General features: G+C 34.1%; 2 long non-coding RNA genes across 2 annotated transcripts in view; both read right to left on the bottom strand.

Annotated features, from left to right (window-relative positions):
* The window catches only part of LOC306663847, a 209,470-nt gene that overhangs the window by 10,085 nt on the left and 184,068 nt on the right, over nt 1-15,317 (bottom strand). The gene's annotated exons all lie outside the window — the stretch shown is intronic.
* Nucleotides 4,245-6,118, bottom strand: LOC306663212. Its single transcript, XR_013764398.1, has 3 exons — nt 6,083-6,118; nt 4,682-4,732; nt 4,245-4,374 (listed from the first exon to the last, which is right to left on the bottom strand). It is a non-coding gene; the product is annotated as an uncharacterized lncRNA (long non-coding RNA).

The raw sequence follows: 15,317 nt of genomic DNA, 5'->3' as shown, positions 1-15,317 counted from the left end.
TATTTTCACTACACTATTATTACCACTACTAGTGTATAGCCATTATAAGCATTTTTGAAGAATATTTTTTCTAGGTTATTTTCAATGTGTATAGACGAAATACATATGTCTTGGCAGAAGAGTAGAAATATTGTTTTGGAAAACTACCTTTATATTTAACAACAAATAATCAACTTGCTGCACATTGACCAACATAGGTGACCCTAGGACTGTAATGTTTGAGTAAAATTCCATTTTATGCATGTTTGAGTTACTCAACTACAGTCATGTGTCACTTGACAGAAATACACATGGGAAATGTGTCATTAGGAAATATTATCATGTGAATGTCATAGAGAGTACTTAAACACAAACTAAGAAAACTTGGATGTCACCAGGTGTTACAGTATTTTAAGACCACTATTGTATACCCAGTCCATCGTTGATAGAAGCTTTGCTATGCATGACTATAAAAACCTTTGCACATTTATTTCCAGTTTTCCCCCATTGTGAGTAATATTGGTATATTTACACCTTCACATTTTCATCTTTATAAACCCATCTGATAGGGAAGTTTTTCAGAAATAGAATTTCTGAATTAAAAACATTTTTAATTAAAATGTTTAATTAAAAACATTTCTTCTCATTTTACTCCTCCCAGCAATCTGTAAGACCATATTTCTTGGCATTTCCCTTCTTTAACTTTTCAAAAATCAGATAATTGCCAAAGGCAGGGAGGATATCTATTCTTACATTCATGATATTATTACTAGTAAGGTTGAATATTTTCTATAACATATTATTGGTTATTTAAATTTCTGATTTTTTGGTTTGTATCCTAAGTCTACTTTCCTAGAGGCTATGTTCAACTTATTGACAATTTATAAGATTTCTGTATAATCAAAGTCATTAACTCCTTTCCCTCTGACAATTTTATTTTCCCTATTTGCTTTTCCACCCAGATTGTATTGTTTGTCCCCAGACAAATGTCTTAACATATTTAGGTTTTTTCCCCTGAAACTTTGATTAAAAGTGTTTTCTTCACCTACATGCACACACTTACATTTTCTTCTGATACTGTTAGATTTCAATATTTGTGTTTGTGTTTATATTTAATTCATTTGGAGAATTAATTTTGTATTAGGGTGGATTAGGATATAAATTTATTCTTGACAAATGGTTAGCTGGTTATTCCAACACTTCTTTAAAAAGTCAATTGTATATCTTTTCCTTATTTATTTTAAATAATGCCTTTATTATAAACTGCATTAAATTCTTATACAGTTTTTTTTTTCTTCTTAACTTTCTCTTCTGTTTCATTTATCTATTCACCCTTATTCTTTCTCTTTCCATCTTTGAAACTTTATAGCTTGTTTTAAAGGTTGATTGGTTAGGATTCCCTATAATTATTCTGTTTCAAATCTCTCTGAATTCATTATTTCATGCTTAGTTTTCTGGTTGGATTTTAAGATCACTTTGGTAAGTTCTAAGGAAAAATGGTAAGAGTTTTGACAGCAAATTTTCTAAATGTGCAGACCACCTTAAAAGCAGGTGACTGTGAGAAAACTTTCATAGCATGGTGGTTGTCTCTGTATAAGCATACTATTTTTAACATCCCTAGGAAAATTTCGTGTACTTCTTCCACATTTTGTATAAAGTTTATTTTGGTTTATTAGGAACTTTTGCTTTATACATTCATTTATTTATTCAATAAATATTTATTAACACACTACATACCAGGCCCTGGGCTAAATCTAACAGTCAAAAGACATCAATAAGCCAGAGGGGCACTGTCCAATAAAAATATCATGTGAGGCACATCTGTAACTTCTAATATTCTAGTAGCTACACTAAAAGAGTAAAAGAAAAAAGAAGAAATGAATTTTAATAGTATATTTTATTTATACAATATATTAAAAATTATCATTTCAATATATTATCCATATAAAAATTACCAAGATATTTTATATTATTTTTTATTTAAGTTAATGAAATTTAGTAAGTAGTTCATGCTAAAAAGCACCTCAATTTGTACTAGTTATGTCTGAAATGTTTGAAAGCCATATGCAGCTAGTGACTACCTTACCAAACAGTGTGGGACTAGAAAATTTGATGTTATCAGGATTTAGATGATAACTGAGGGTTTTCTAGCAGTGCAATCAACGTAAACTTATAACAGAATTTTTAAAAAGTACTGAGAGGAATAACAAATATGAACCAAAAAAAAAAAAAAAAAAACAAAGGCGGGGGGACTAAGAAGAAGAGAATGTCTGGGATTTGGAAGATTAAAAAAAAGCATTTTAAGGAAGGAGAATACTTCATATTGTGCAGAACTTCACTGTCAATTTCTTCAATGAAGAGTTGTATAGCTACAAAGCCTCATTGGTGATCAAGAATAATGACCAAGTAATTGTTTTAAATTGAGTATCTAACAAACTTGATAAACTGAGAGGAATTTTAACTATTTCATAACCTGCACCTACTTCTAAATGTTTAAAATGACCTTCAGACACAATTCTTATCTAAGCATGAAATGTTTTTATGTCAATGAAGTCATAGGATAGAGTCACCCTTTATGCCTCCATTTTTCTCACATCCTCCATCTAATGTATTATGAAGTCTTGGATTTTACATATTCAAAATCCTTTTGCACAACTCATCCCCTGTGTCTTGGAATATACACCAGGTCTATATGTCTTGGAATGGACAAAATTTATGAAACAGGACTCCCTGTTTCTACCTGATTCCCTATTCTATATCCCATTCTGAGCCAGAGTGATCCCTTTACCATGAAGTCAGTTCATATCATTTTTCTGCTGAAAAACCAGAGTGACTTTCCATCTTGCTCGAAGAACAGAGTCCCCCTGTGATCTGACCATCTGCTGCCTCACTGATGCCACACCTGCAGCTCTTACCATTTACATCATCCATTGGTCCTGATAGGTCCTTGGACCTAGCCTGCCAGTTCCCACCTCTGAGCTTCTCCCTCACTTTACTCAAGTTTCTGCTTAAATTTCACTTTACCAAAAGGAACTTGACTGGAAAAAGAAACTTGACTGGGAAAAGAACTTGAATGGATGTCTAATAAAACTATACAGACTTTCCCTTTTCTAGTTTTTCAGTCTTTCTTTCTCTTTCTTTCCCTTCCTTCCTTCCTTCCTTCCTTCCTTCCTTCCTTCCTTCCTTCCTTCCTTCCTTCCTTCCTTCCTTCCTTCCTTCCTTCCTTCCTTCCTTCCTTCCTCCCTCCCTCCCTCCCTCCCTCCCTCCCTCTCCCTCCTGTCTGTCTAGTCACTCCTACTATGAAAAGAGTTCCACGAGGGCTTGGCCTTTCTTTTGTTCACTGCTGAATCCCTTGAACCCAGAGCAGTGCCTGGCACTTAATAAGTTGGCATTAATCTTTGTCAACTGGCTGATTGAGTGAATAAATGTGTATCTGAATGTGGAAAAATACCGTAGGACTTCTAAATAATTGCTAGCTTTAAAAGTAGTGCTTCAAGTTTTAAAGTATTTCAGAAAGAGATTGTTCTTCCCAAGACAAGATTTGATTTTTTTTTTTTTTTGCTTTGAACAATTAAAACCAAAGGAAAATTGAGCTGTGAACACAAATTTTTAGAATATTACTATTTTAATAGTTTTCTTCTTACTGCTACCAATGTTATTTTAACGTTGAAAATAAAATATTTTTTGAAAGGACATATGGAATAGAAATTAAAAGGTTAGCACTTTGGAGACTTTACAGCAAGATTCTTTGGGCTTCAGTTCCAGCTCCACAACTTTCTAACGGTATGACTTGAATTCCCCTCAGTGCCTCCTTTATCACATCTGTAAAGCAGGGCTAATAATGGCACCTAATTTATAAAGTTGCTGTGGGGAATAAATGATTTAAATTATGTAAAAGACTAAGAACATAGCATCTCATAAAACTTACTGTTATTTACTCAATAATAGTATTTTTTTCCAGAAATATGGAAGTGGATCTTTGGTTTTTTGTTTGTTGGTTAGTGTTTATTTTTCTCTACAATGATTCTAGGGAGAAATCTTTTTTTTTTCCCCCATAGGAGAAACCTAAGTAGTGCAAACCACGTTGGTTAAAAAAAAAAAAAAAATAGATGAGCAAACTGAGGCAACTTCTAGTCATTTGCATTAACATACAATTTCTTCACTTGTGGAATTTGGACAAATTTTATGGGCCCTTATGTTTTGCAAATGAGCACTTTATTCCTCCATTTCATTTTATACATACAGGCAAAATTAGAAGGAAATGAGGTGAGTTCAGCATGGGATCTCTGGAGAGAAGGAAATTCTGAAAGCAAGTTTCTTACGCCCAGAGGAAGGATGTTTAGAGGAACAAGCTCCAACATTGAGACTGGGCAACAACAGCTCTATTGCACAGACCTAGGATTTAAAAAGAATTCACATAATGAAAAAGGCAGGTTGTTAAGTATTTGTCCTTCTTAATTTATATAATTAAAAGTGTTTCATCTGTGTATTTTTTTTCTTCCTAGAACATAATTCTAACTTTTAGTCCTCCAAAAATACTTAAATATTTTCCATATTGCATTTGGAAAGTCCATGTTAATGATGATATTAATAATCGTGAATGATGTAGAGACAAATGCAGTTTTAAAACTAGTGCTATCACCTGTGTTCTTATGTGTTTATCATCCTATTTGATTTTAATCCTTATAAAATTAGGTCTTACCTTCCTTATTAATTCCCCAAAGAGTCAAGAACAGTGTTCAACAAACTGTATCTGTGGAGATACAACAATCAAACAGAATTTCTAAGGTGTCTGTCATGTCCTCTCTTTCAAATGTTACTTTTAAAATTACAGTTTGTTATTTTCAAGTAATATTTAACAAGGAAAAGATTACTATGCCCTATGTAAAGTATTTGACATGATTTCTTGAACATAATGAACACTTAACTAAAAGTTGGTTTCTCTTCTCCTGCCATGACCTGAGGCATATTTCTTAGCTGTTCACTGTCTAAATGTCTCAGGCTAAACTTCAAGAACAATCAGGGGTCGGTATTCAATTTAACTGAACAAAATATTTATTTAAGCATAGAAAATACAAAAGAATGATATGATATTCTTCTTCTTCAAATCTGCCCCAGGGTTTCCAATCTTGTAGGGCACGTCATACAAACAGGAACCATCATCTTGGGAAATGCTGAAACAGCTCTCATGGAGTCAGGAGACTAAGAAGGGAACCCACTTTGTTTTCTCCTTAGGAAATGGAGTTAGGGAAAAGGAGGTTTCTATTCAAACCCAAAAAGGTGTGCAAAGTTTGGTGAAAAAAAAAAAAGATGACAAAGGATTTTCCTTCAGAAATTTCATACTTTTATCTTTGACCAGGACACATCTATTACAGATCATCTATTAAATTTACAAAGATCTTAGCCTCCTTTGTAATCTTTGCTTCTCCCTAATTTACTCAAAAGTGACTGATTCCAATTCTTTACAAATTTGAGATCAGTCTGAAACAAAAATTTCACAAAATTGCATAAATATTTTCTTGGTTTTAAATGCTGAAGGACTTATTTTGCAGGGAGAGAGATATGAAGTAGGGAGAGAAGTAAAATGTATCCCTAACATTTATCATAATAGAATCTAGTATCTTTTATTTTGTCACTTATACTCTGGGGAAATATACTATATACAATTTTACCTGCTATTTCCTTCTTTTTGTGAAAAAATTAACATGAAAATAGTCCTTAAAGTCACCATATTTATGTAAATTAATAAAAATAACTAAATAAAAAAGCAATTCATTGTTTTCATTATTTGCAAAGTGTTTAATTGAGATTTTTCTGAAAAAGAAACTAACCACAACCACCACTACTACAGCAAAACCATTTATTGGAATAATGTGGTAGAAATAGATTAAAGGAGATGGGGGCAGAGAGGAGGTAATTCTTTTTAGAATCCCAGCTTTATTTTATTTTAATATGTGTCATCCTGCAAAAATCCTGCATCTTAACTCTAAAAGAAAGGTGTTGGTGCAAGATTTGGAGGGGGTTGGGGAAAAATAAAGAGACACAGGAATTGGGAGAAATTTATAGCTGGAGCTGATTCTGAGTGAAAATTTAGAGTACATACCTAGCATGTTTTGTGCTTCCTTTCTTCCAGAGAGGAAATGACACTTTAGATTCCCTGGGATGCTGGAACCACATGCAAAAAAGGATGGGCAAATTTGTCATTCACAATTTATGAAGGATATTTTTTCTTCTCACTGACTAAAAAGAACAAATCAAACACTAGGTTTCCAATTCTGAAAATTAGTAGACTCTGGAGAGCCAATTAAACATTATTCCCCTATCTCGACTCTGTTTTAACATCCTTCTTTATTGCACACTGCTTCTTTCGCTCACAAGGCAGGTAGATGGTGTTATCAGGCTAATTTGGGGACAGTTATCATTATAATGTAATTTTTTGCAATTATGTGGTAGACCAGGTGGCAAGACAGCATGGCTTTGCATTGCCAAGGTGCAAAACAAATTCAGTGTTCAATCAACCTGAGAGAGAAAGGACAATTCTCATTTGCATAAACATGTAGCCACGGAAACGAGATGCACAGAGGTATAAGGGGAAAGAGACCTATTTTACATGATGTGCATAGAATATTTGACAGTTTAGATTGGAGGCGTCATTGATGTGGGTTGGAATGGTACGGTTGGTTGCCATGGATATGGTTTTCCCTACTGGCAGTGCAGAGATTGGCAGGGATGGATGCTGGAAAGAAAAAAAAAAAAAAAAAAAAAAAAAACCCAAACCACTGCAACACTCTGGCAGCCTCATTCTTTTCTTTTGTTGAAAAGCTATGTATCCTTTCTGCACTAATGACAGCTCATCAAGTATGCAGTGTAATCTAGAAACACTGATATTTCTGTAATAAATCATTCATGTACAATATATATGCATTTATACATTCTATGCACATATATATGTGGCAATCTACATGTATATATTTGGAATAACATGTATGCAGATTAACAAAAGATTACATTCAGGAGAAAAATATTTACTTTTTGTCACTCTCTTCTATTTAATATTCATTTGGGAAATCCTTAGATATTAGGATTTCTAAAATAAACTCTGTATAAATCTACTGAATTATCTTCTAACTTAGGAAAAGAGAATTGCACAGTCTGCTTTTGTGGATAAGGCAAACAATGAAAGAAAAGAGGAGTGACTCGCTCCTATGGCCTAGTCTCTGATTAGTCGACCCCTAGAGTCACTGCACTGCTGTAATGTAACTACACAAATGGTGTGTGTCTGTGAGAAAACAAGGCAGTTTTTATTTTCTTTGTAGGTCCTAGCACAACATTTAGCGTAGTATAAACCCAAACAGGCTATTTATGCTGTATTTCAGAACAGCTGAAGGCACTTAGTTTTCTTTTTCTAAAGGCTTACTCATTCATTACCTTGTTTTCATACAGTTAGTCCAGAACGTTGCTTTCATTATAAGGACTGCAGGAATGTTTTTTGTCTTTAAGAATGCATTCACTAACATATCATACAATCAGGGTCTAAAGGAGCACAGGCTCAGCCACCCAACCTGCAGCATATGAGGACCTTTGTCTCTGCTAATGGGTAACTTTGCACTCAGCTGTAGGCCTGAGATTTGAATTCTGGTGAACAAATTCTTATAACATTATGGGTTTCCTTTCTGCACATTCCAGAATGTGGAGGAATGTTGAATGGCATGGTATTTCCACCCAACCACCGGAAACCCAGGAAAACCTTGGAAATAATATTTATTGTGCAATCACAACCTCAGGATCACTTTTGAAACATGACTGGATCCTCTGTCACATATTACGCAATAAAGTATAGACAAGAGGAGTGCCTGTTCCAGGCATAGTGGTGCATGCCTGTAATCCCAGTGGCTCAGGAGGCTGAGGCAGGAGGAACATGAGTTCAAAGCCAGCCTTAGCAACAGTGAGGTGCTAAGCAACTCAGTGAGATTCTATCTCTAATAAGGGCTGGGGATGTGGCTCAGTGGTTAGGTGTCCCTGAGTTTAACCCCCAATACCTCCAAAAAATCATAAAAAAAAGAGGAGTGCCTATAATAGTTGATTTTGTTGCTTATCTAGACAAAATCTGATAGGTAATTACTAATCAACTAATCTCTGTTAGATTAATATTTTGAAGAATGTGCAAAGGAAGAATAGTTAAAATATTTTCTTACTTGGTAAAAAATGGTCTTTTAAACAGCAAAATTAAGAAACTCGGCATTGATATACATAATTTTCACTTATTTCACATTTTTTCCCTTATTTTCACATATTATTTATTGATAAAGCACATGAAAAGCACTGGTTATTTTTGTTAATTTGTCTTTTTAACAGGAAGAATATGAATAGGTCAGTTACTGTAAGAATCCACACTCCTGACCCCTGGAGCACATCATTGCTCTCAGCTTTTCCCTAGAAAGCACTTAACAATGGCTGATATCTTTTCTATGATAAACTGGTTGCAATCATATGGTACTTATTTATATATTACTCCTATTTCTTAGTTTACTTTTATCTATGCTTCTTGGAGTGATGAGCTCTTATTTATCCCTCTGTTTCATTTGCTGCAAGTTATGCATGGTGGATATTAATAAATATTTGTTGCAAAAATGAATGTTAATAATTGCTTTAATCTCTGTATTTCATTCTTTAAGTTTGTAAAGATGAAATAGGAAGTTTAAATTCTATCCAGATTTATAAGTTTATTCTCTAATATGTATAAACAATGAGATTCAGAATAATTAAAAAGTGTTTAAGAATAAATACAATTCTTAATACAGAAATCAGTATAGCATATGAGATCAACACAGCTACATACTATTTCATCTTATGTGAATGGCTCTGTCCACATATTCCTCTGCCTATACCTTTTTGTGATATGCATTTTGCTTTCTTTATTTTATTTAACATCTTGGTTTTTTTTTTTTTTTTTGTATTTTCTTTCCTATTCTTGCTCCTTATTTGTGTACTATCTCTCCATCTCTCCATTTGTAATTGAAATAAAAGATATTGTTCAGAAGAAAAGTCAAGTGACATTGGGACACAGTCATACTGCCTGAATCTCTTAGAGACACTAGCAAGATTTTATAGCATGTTCCTTTATCTTAAATTAAATATTTAGGTGTTGTAGCACTAAGTCCCTCACACATAACTTCAGAGATAGTCATGAAGAGCTGGTATAGATCATGCACAAAATCAAGAGGTTTAAAAACCTTATTTCTATTTCAAAGACACAAAATTGCTTGCTCATCAATTCTTACTCCTACAGGAATAAATAAATGTGAATGTGTATATTTTATGAGCAGAGACCTGATTATTTCCTGCTGAGTATGATTCCTCAATGGTCAGAAGGGGAGTTCTAGAGAGGTCCACTTTTCATGGGCAAGTGTACACTTGCCTCAGTCTCACTCATAAACTAGGAGACAGTCACATGCATTGGGTCTTAAATGTGTTCATTTTAAATCAAGCAGGAGGACTGACTCACATACTAAATTTTCAAGATAAGTGTCTCCAAATCTTTATCATTGTATATGTAGATTGATTCATTTTTCAGACTCTGGTAACTGTTTCAATATCATATCATTTTTAAGAATTTGGTTAACTATCTGATTTTCTCTTTTACATTGTTAAGGTATATTGCTTCACTAGTTTTAGTTTCTTTTATAAAAAAAAAATGTAAATTTTACACATTGCATTCATTCCTACTCCTCAGCCCCCACCAAAATTAGATGCTTTCTTTGTTCCTCAGACTCATCCAAAACATAGGCAGCATTTCTTCCTTGAAAGGAGAATAGGCAGCAAGCTGATTATTTGTTATCAGGCTTATTAAAACAAAGACAGAAAACCTGAGTTCATTTCCTAGACATGTCATTAGGAAATTAAAAGGGGAGGGTAGTTTCTCTTTCTGTCTTCTTTTTGTCTTAATTTCTTCATTTGTAGAAACACACCTTCTGGTCTTCTTCAGCACATTTTGACTTCAGTGACAAATGTAAGTCACGATTTCTAAACTCTGATGACTGTCAGTAATTGACTTTCCATATGTGTTTTGACTGCAGCTTCCGGTGGGACATAAGCTCAGGAGCCATGGTGGAGCTAGTTCCTGACTCTGATGGTAATAGGACAGGTCCATGGCCAGAGGGCATGATGGCAAAACTTGCTGACTTGGACTGTATGTAATCGATGTATGGCCTTGAGAGCTAATGACGCATTATGATCATCAATCTGTTGAGTACACCTAATTGCTCATGTTTAGAATTTCATGCATAAATCATTGCCCTTTATACCTCAACCTATTTGTTTCTATGTGAAATTAAAGATTCCTTTGTCTTCTGTTTAAATCCGTCCCCTTTCTTGTGATGGCATGAGCATTGGGATAATAAAGCACAGGAAGAACATTTGTTATGTAAAAGTACTAAAATTCCTGATGAAGCATGCATCTTATTATGATGGCATTTCTTTCATTCTGATAAAAATTTACTGACATTAAATTTCCACTCACAAACTTGTTGACCTGCTACCTACACTTAACATGACCCCACATCCTGGCCATCAGTTTTGCTTTTCTTTTAGGCTCCTTCTGAAGAGTTAATGGGGTAAAAAAAAAAAAAAAAACTTTACATTTTAGAATTACTACATCGTGTTTTTTTATCTGGCAAATAAAATGCACTTTTATTCAGAGCTAACCTCAAATTTTCATTTTTCTGGTCTTCAAAATGCCACATGTCATTTCCTTACTGTACCACTGCTACATGTCACCCATGATGACATCAAACCATGTGCCAATATGAACTTACCCTTATCCAGTCTGCTCAATAGGATGATGCCCTTCACCATTCAAATTAAATCTGAACCCTGTGTCACGGTTCCTAAGCTGCTATTCATCAATTTTTTCATGTTGTCATGCAACCATGCTGTGTCTTTTTCTAATGCCCTTATCTCTATCATTAATTTTACCTTCTGATGTAGTAGTACTGAATGATATGATTTACAACTTAATAGAATGAGTTTTTAAAACATTAGATAAACTACTGAATCAATTTTTATAAGAGTCAGCAGTCTAGAGTTCTGAAGGTAGACTTAATTTACCTCCTTTGCCTGATTTCATCTCAGGTGAACTGAATGGCACAGAACAATACAGTAAACAATGCGGTCATGCATAATACATAGCAGTTGAATTCAATTTCAGTGGTTCTCTTAATGGTGTCCAGAAGAGGACAGGGTGGGAGTAGAAACATTGATAGGTATTTTGAGACAACTCTGTGACTTTGAAATCTTACTTTCTTACTTTTTTTTAACCTTTATGTTTGAAAATAAAATCTACCCCAATGAATATAAATCCTTTAGGGGAGGGTGATCCTCTGCTCCCTCCTTGCTTATAATGTCAAGATTTTTAAAAATGTATTCAGCTGAAATATAGATATATTAACATAATAAAGAATATTTATAAATAATTGTGTCCAATTTTCTTACTTTTAGCAGGTAGTTAGACAAACCACCTAAGACAGATACTGAAAACAACCAAAGACATTTGTCTTCCAAGTGGGGAAAGAAGCAATTCACTTTCCCTATTCACTTAGCTGCTTATTTAAGACAGCTCCAAATATTTCCTAAATCTGAATTCTATAACTGGGTGGTGGTTAATTCCAGGATGACAAGTGAAATCCAGTCTAATTTTTTAAAATCACAGTATTTTTGTATAGGTATGTATATGACTGGTTATTATTAATTAATTCATAAAATTAAGTTTAAGTTGTCATATCAACCTGAGGAGCCTGTGTAAGGTCTACTGCCAGGGAACCAGAAGAAACCAACATTGAGAGAGTTTTTTTATTCTTTTGAGATAAGGTCTTTCATATTGTCCAGGTTGGATTTAAACACCTGGGCTTAAGCAACCTTCCTGACTCAGCCTCCAGTAGCTGGAACTATAACACACATGCGACCATGTTGGGTAAATCAGGTTTTTTTTAGTAGCCTGAAATGGGGAGTCTGGAATAGCTTATCCCAGTCTCCTTTACTTGCCACCTCATACCAGAAGGGATGGAGTAACAAGTGAAATTTCCAAGCTCAAGAAATGGTACTTTACCTTTCTTAATTTTTTAAAAAAGTCCATCTAAAAGGCTAAATTTAAGTCAGTGTGGGTGGAAATGGAAAAAAGAAACAAATGATCTACAGAGTAAGCAAAGGTATGCAACCATTGTTCTTTTACCGAAAAATAATGAAAACTATACTTGTAAGAATGATATACTAGCAGAACAAAATAGAGAAAGCTTTGTCAGTATCCCTAGAAGATACTGACATCACTTCCCTGGGTCTCAGCCCCTTACTATATGAATAAGAGGTTTTGATACCTTCTAGATTTATAATTTCAATATTATTTGCAGTGTCAAACACGAGCAATTGTTGGGTATTATTAAGTAACTCATTAGTGATGAAATAAATAACAACACAGGTTCAAATTAATGATCCATGTGCACTTGGAATTTTTCCGCATGTCTGCTTCCTGCATTTGAAGAAAGACTATCTGGCATATATAACACAGATCTTCTTAAAATCCTGAAAAGATTCAAGGTCCAGTATTGCCTTGGTAATTACATATGAGAAATATTTATATTCATTAGTCATAAAAACAAAGGCTTATTGGACATAGAATCCAAGTTCACAAAATTATGAAAATGTTCCACTGAAAGTAAAGAGATTGACTAATCAAAATCATGAAATATTCAAACAATTGAATACAATGAAAAATTGAAAAACTTTTAAAAAATATTTTAGGATAGAACAGTATACCAGTAAGTATTTCATTACCTATCATATCCAACAAAATGCTAAGTTCAGTATTAGATATGAAAGTGTAAGGCATGATTCCTACTGCCCAAGTACATATAATCTAATAGGGAGGCAAGATTAGTAGACAAACAATAATGAATAACACAGAAGTGTTTATAATTTTGTTCAAAATTGTATAGTGAAGACTATCAATGTGCTGGTTTGTGGTTTTTAATGTGAGTAGTATAACATAGTACTCAGAAGAATGAAAACCTAAACAGTATTGAAAGTTAGATTAGATTAGGGCATCCCAGAGTAGGTTAACTCAAGATATTGATCATAGAGGACACATTTAAAAACGTGGTTTTAGAGGATGAAACTATATGCCTACTATTGGGTGTTAATAAGGTCTCTTAACATACTGAAGGCTTTGAGGAGTCAGGCAGGAAATTATTCTGTATGTTTTTGTTTAGTCAATTATTTCCCAAATTTAATTAGCCAAAAGAACCTTACTGTCTCTAGCACTTGAATTCCTTCCAAGAAGACTTTAGAAAAAGTCTGGAATTTGAAAATCTATCAATCACAGAACTACAACCCAATTGCAGCTGAAAATAAGAAAACTAAGAATGTATCTGTTTTTGAAAAGATGAATTTCGGAATAGTAATCAGAATCTTGGTTGGGCTATTTGGCAGATTGACCCAGGCCCATCTAATTTGACTCTGCATAGCTCTTAGTAATTGGTATATCGTTAAGTATTTAGTCCAGGCCAATATTTTAATTTTAATTTTTATAAACTCACAACAAAGAAATACATATAAGAAGAAACTATTTAAAAATATAGGCATTAACGATAGCCATTGAATTAACTGAAAGATACCTCAGCAGCATATCATTGGAGTCATCTATGTGTACTAATGTAAGGGTTTTTTAAATTTTTTTTTTAGTTGTAGGTGGACACAATACCTTTATTTTTACATGTGCTGAGGATTGAACCCAGGGCCTCATACATGCTAGGCAAGCACACTACCACTGAACCACAACCCCAGCTCTAATGTAAAGTTTTGATAACAGGCATTCTCCTTGAGATTAAGAGCTTAGTTCCAATTGCAAGAAGTTTTCATTAGAAATTAATAGGGTAAACTGAGGCACACATTCTACAGAAAGCTTTGGTCTCAGCCTGGTCTTTTTTTTTCAAAATACATTACATTGTTTAAAGGTTTACTCTTAGAAAACAAACTAACATAAATACTTTATTTTTTATTTTTAGCACTTTTTCTACCTCTGGTATCAAGTAGTTCATGAAAAGTTAGTAATGGTGCTGTCAAGATTTTAAATAAGAAAATTGGTTTACTTCACTTTATGTTAAATCTAACCAACTGCTGAATCTCAATGTCTATATCCTTTAGTTAGAATAATGTTGAATCTCCTTATGTCACTAGGCTATTTGAAACCACATTGATGGAAAGGGGGCTTACAGGTAAATTTTTCATATAGATGGCACCTATGAATATTTTTATTGATACTATTTGATAATGTTCTCCATTGTGAAATCTTGTGTACTCCTCAAACTTTCATATGCAAAAGTATGATCTGGTAGATCTCATTAAAAATGCATATTATGATTCAGGAGGTCTGGGATCAGCCTCCAGTTCTATATTTCTAATAAGCTCTCAGGTGATGCTGGTTCCTGAGTCACTCTTTAAGTATCACAATAATGGGGAACACACAGGAGAAAGTCTTGCTCCTCCCCAGTCCTGACAGCTTATTGATTTTTAATTCCCCATGACATTGGTACAGGAACAACAGGTACCAGAGCACTACTTTCAAGAATATCCATCTTCTCTGTGGACTGTCTTCATCTCTAAAATAATTCTAGAAATTGACACATTGAGAGCAGTATTTGTTGTAATGAGTAGTTCAGTTACTCAGGTAAGTTGTTGATAATTTGGTTTCAAATGTTTGCAAAAGGGCAAGAAGTTATTTGTAGGAAGCCTGTGATTAGTTCTATTAAAAGTGAGACTGGATAGACATATTGCCCTGGTTTTGCCATATTGCCTAAAGCCAATAGACCTTTGCACAGCTGGAGTTGAGAGGATTTATGATTGCTTAGGCTTTGAAACACGGAGTGCAAGCAAGACACTCATGGGATTGGTCAGAATATGGCAGGGGCAGTCTTCAGGGAATGACCACTTCATTTTACTCCTAATGAGGCGGCAATGCCAAGCTGCTGTGGATTTTACCCAAGGTGTTGTGTAGGCATTTTTTAATGAAGTCTCAGACATATTTTGCATGCTTATACCCAGCAGCCTAACCATGCTTCAAAGTTTGAATCTTTTGATTGATCTTGCTCATCTTGTTTGGGGGTGGGGGAAAGCTTCTGTAGCTGGTTGGAGGCAGGTCCCACAAGAAAGCAATAAATTTCAGAATTGAATAAGCATCTAATTTGTGCAGGCTAACTCTTTTTGATAGTGTTAATTTTTTTTCATTCGATGTATACACTTCCATGACCATAACTTCTTTCTCTTTGGACCACTCATTAACTATAGCCCAC

Source organism: Sciurus vulgaris, assembly GCF_902686455.1.
Source record: "Sciurus vulgaris genome assembly, chromosome: 6".
NCBI classification, from domain to species: Eukaryota; Metazoa; Chordata; class Mammalia; order Rodentia; family Sciuridae; genus Sciurus; species Sciurus vulgaris.
This window is presented reverse-complemented; position numbering and strand designations above follow the sequence as displayed.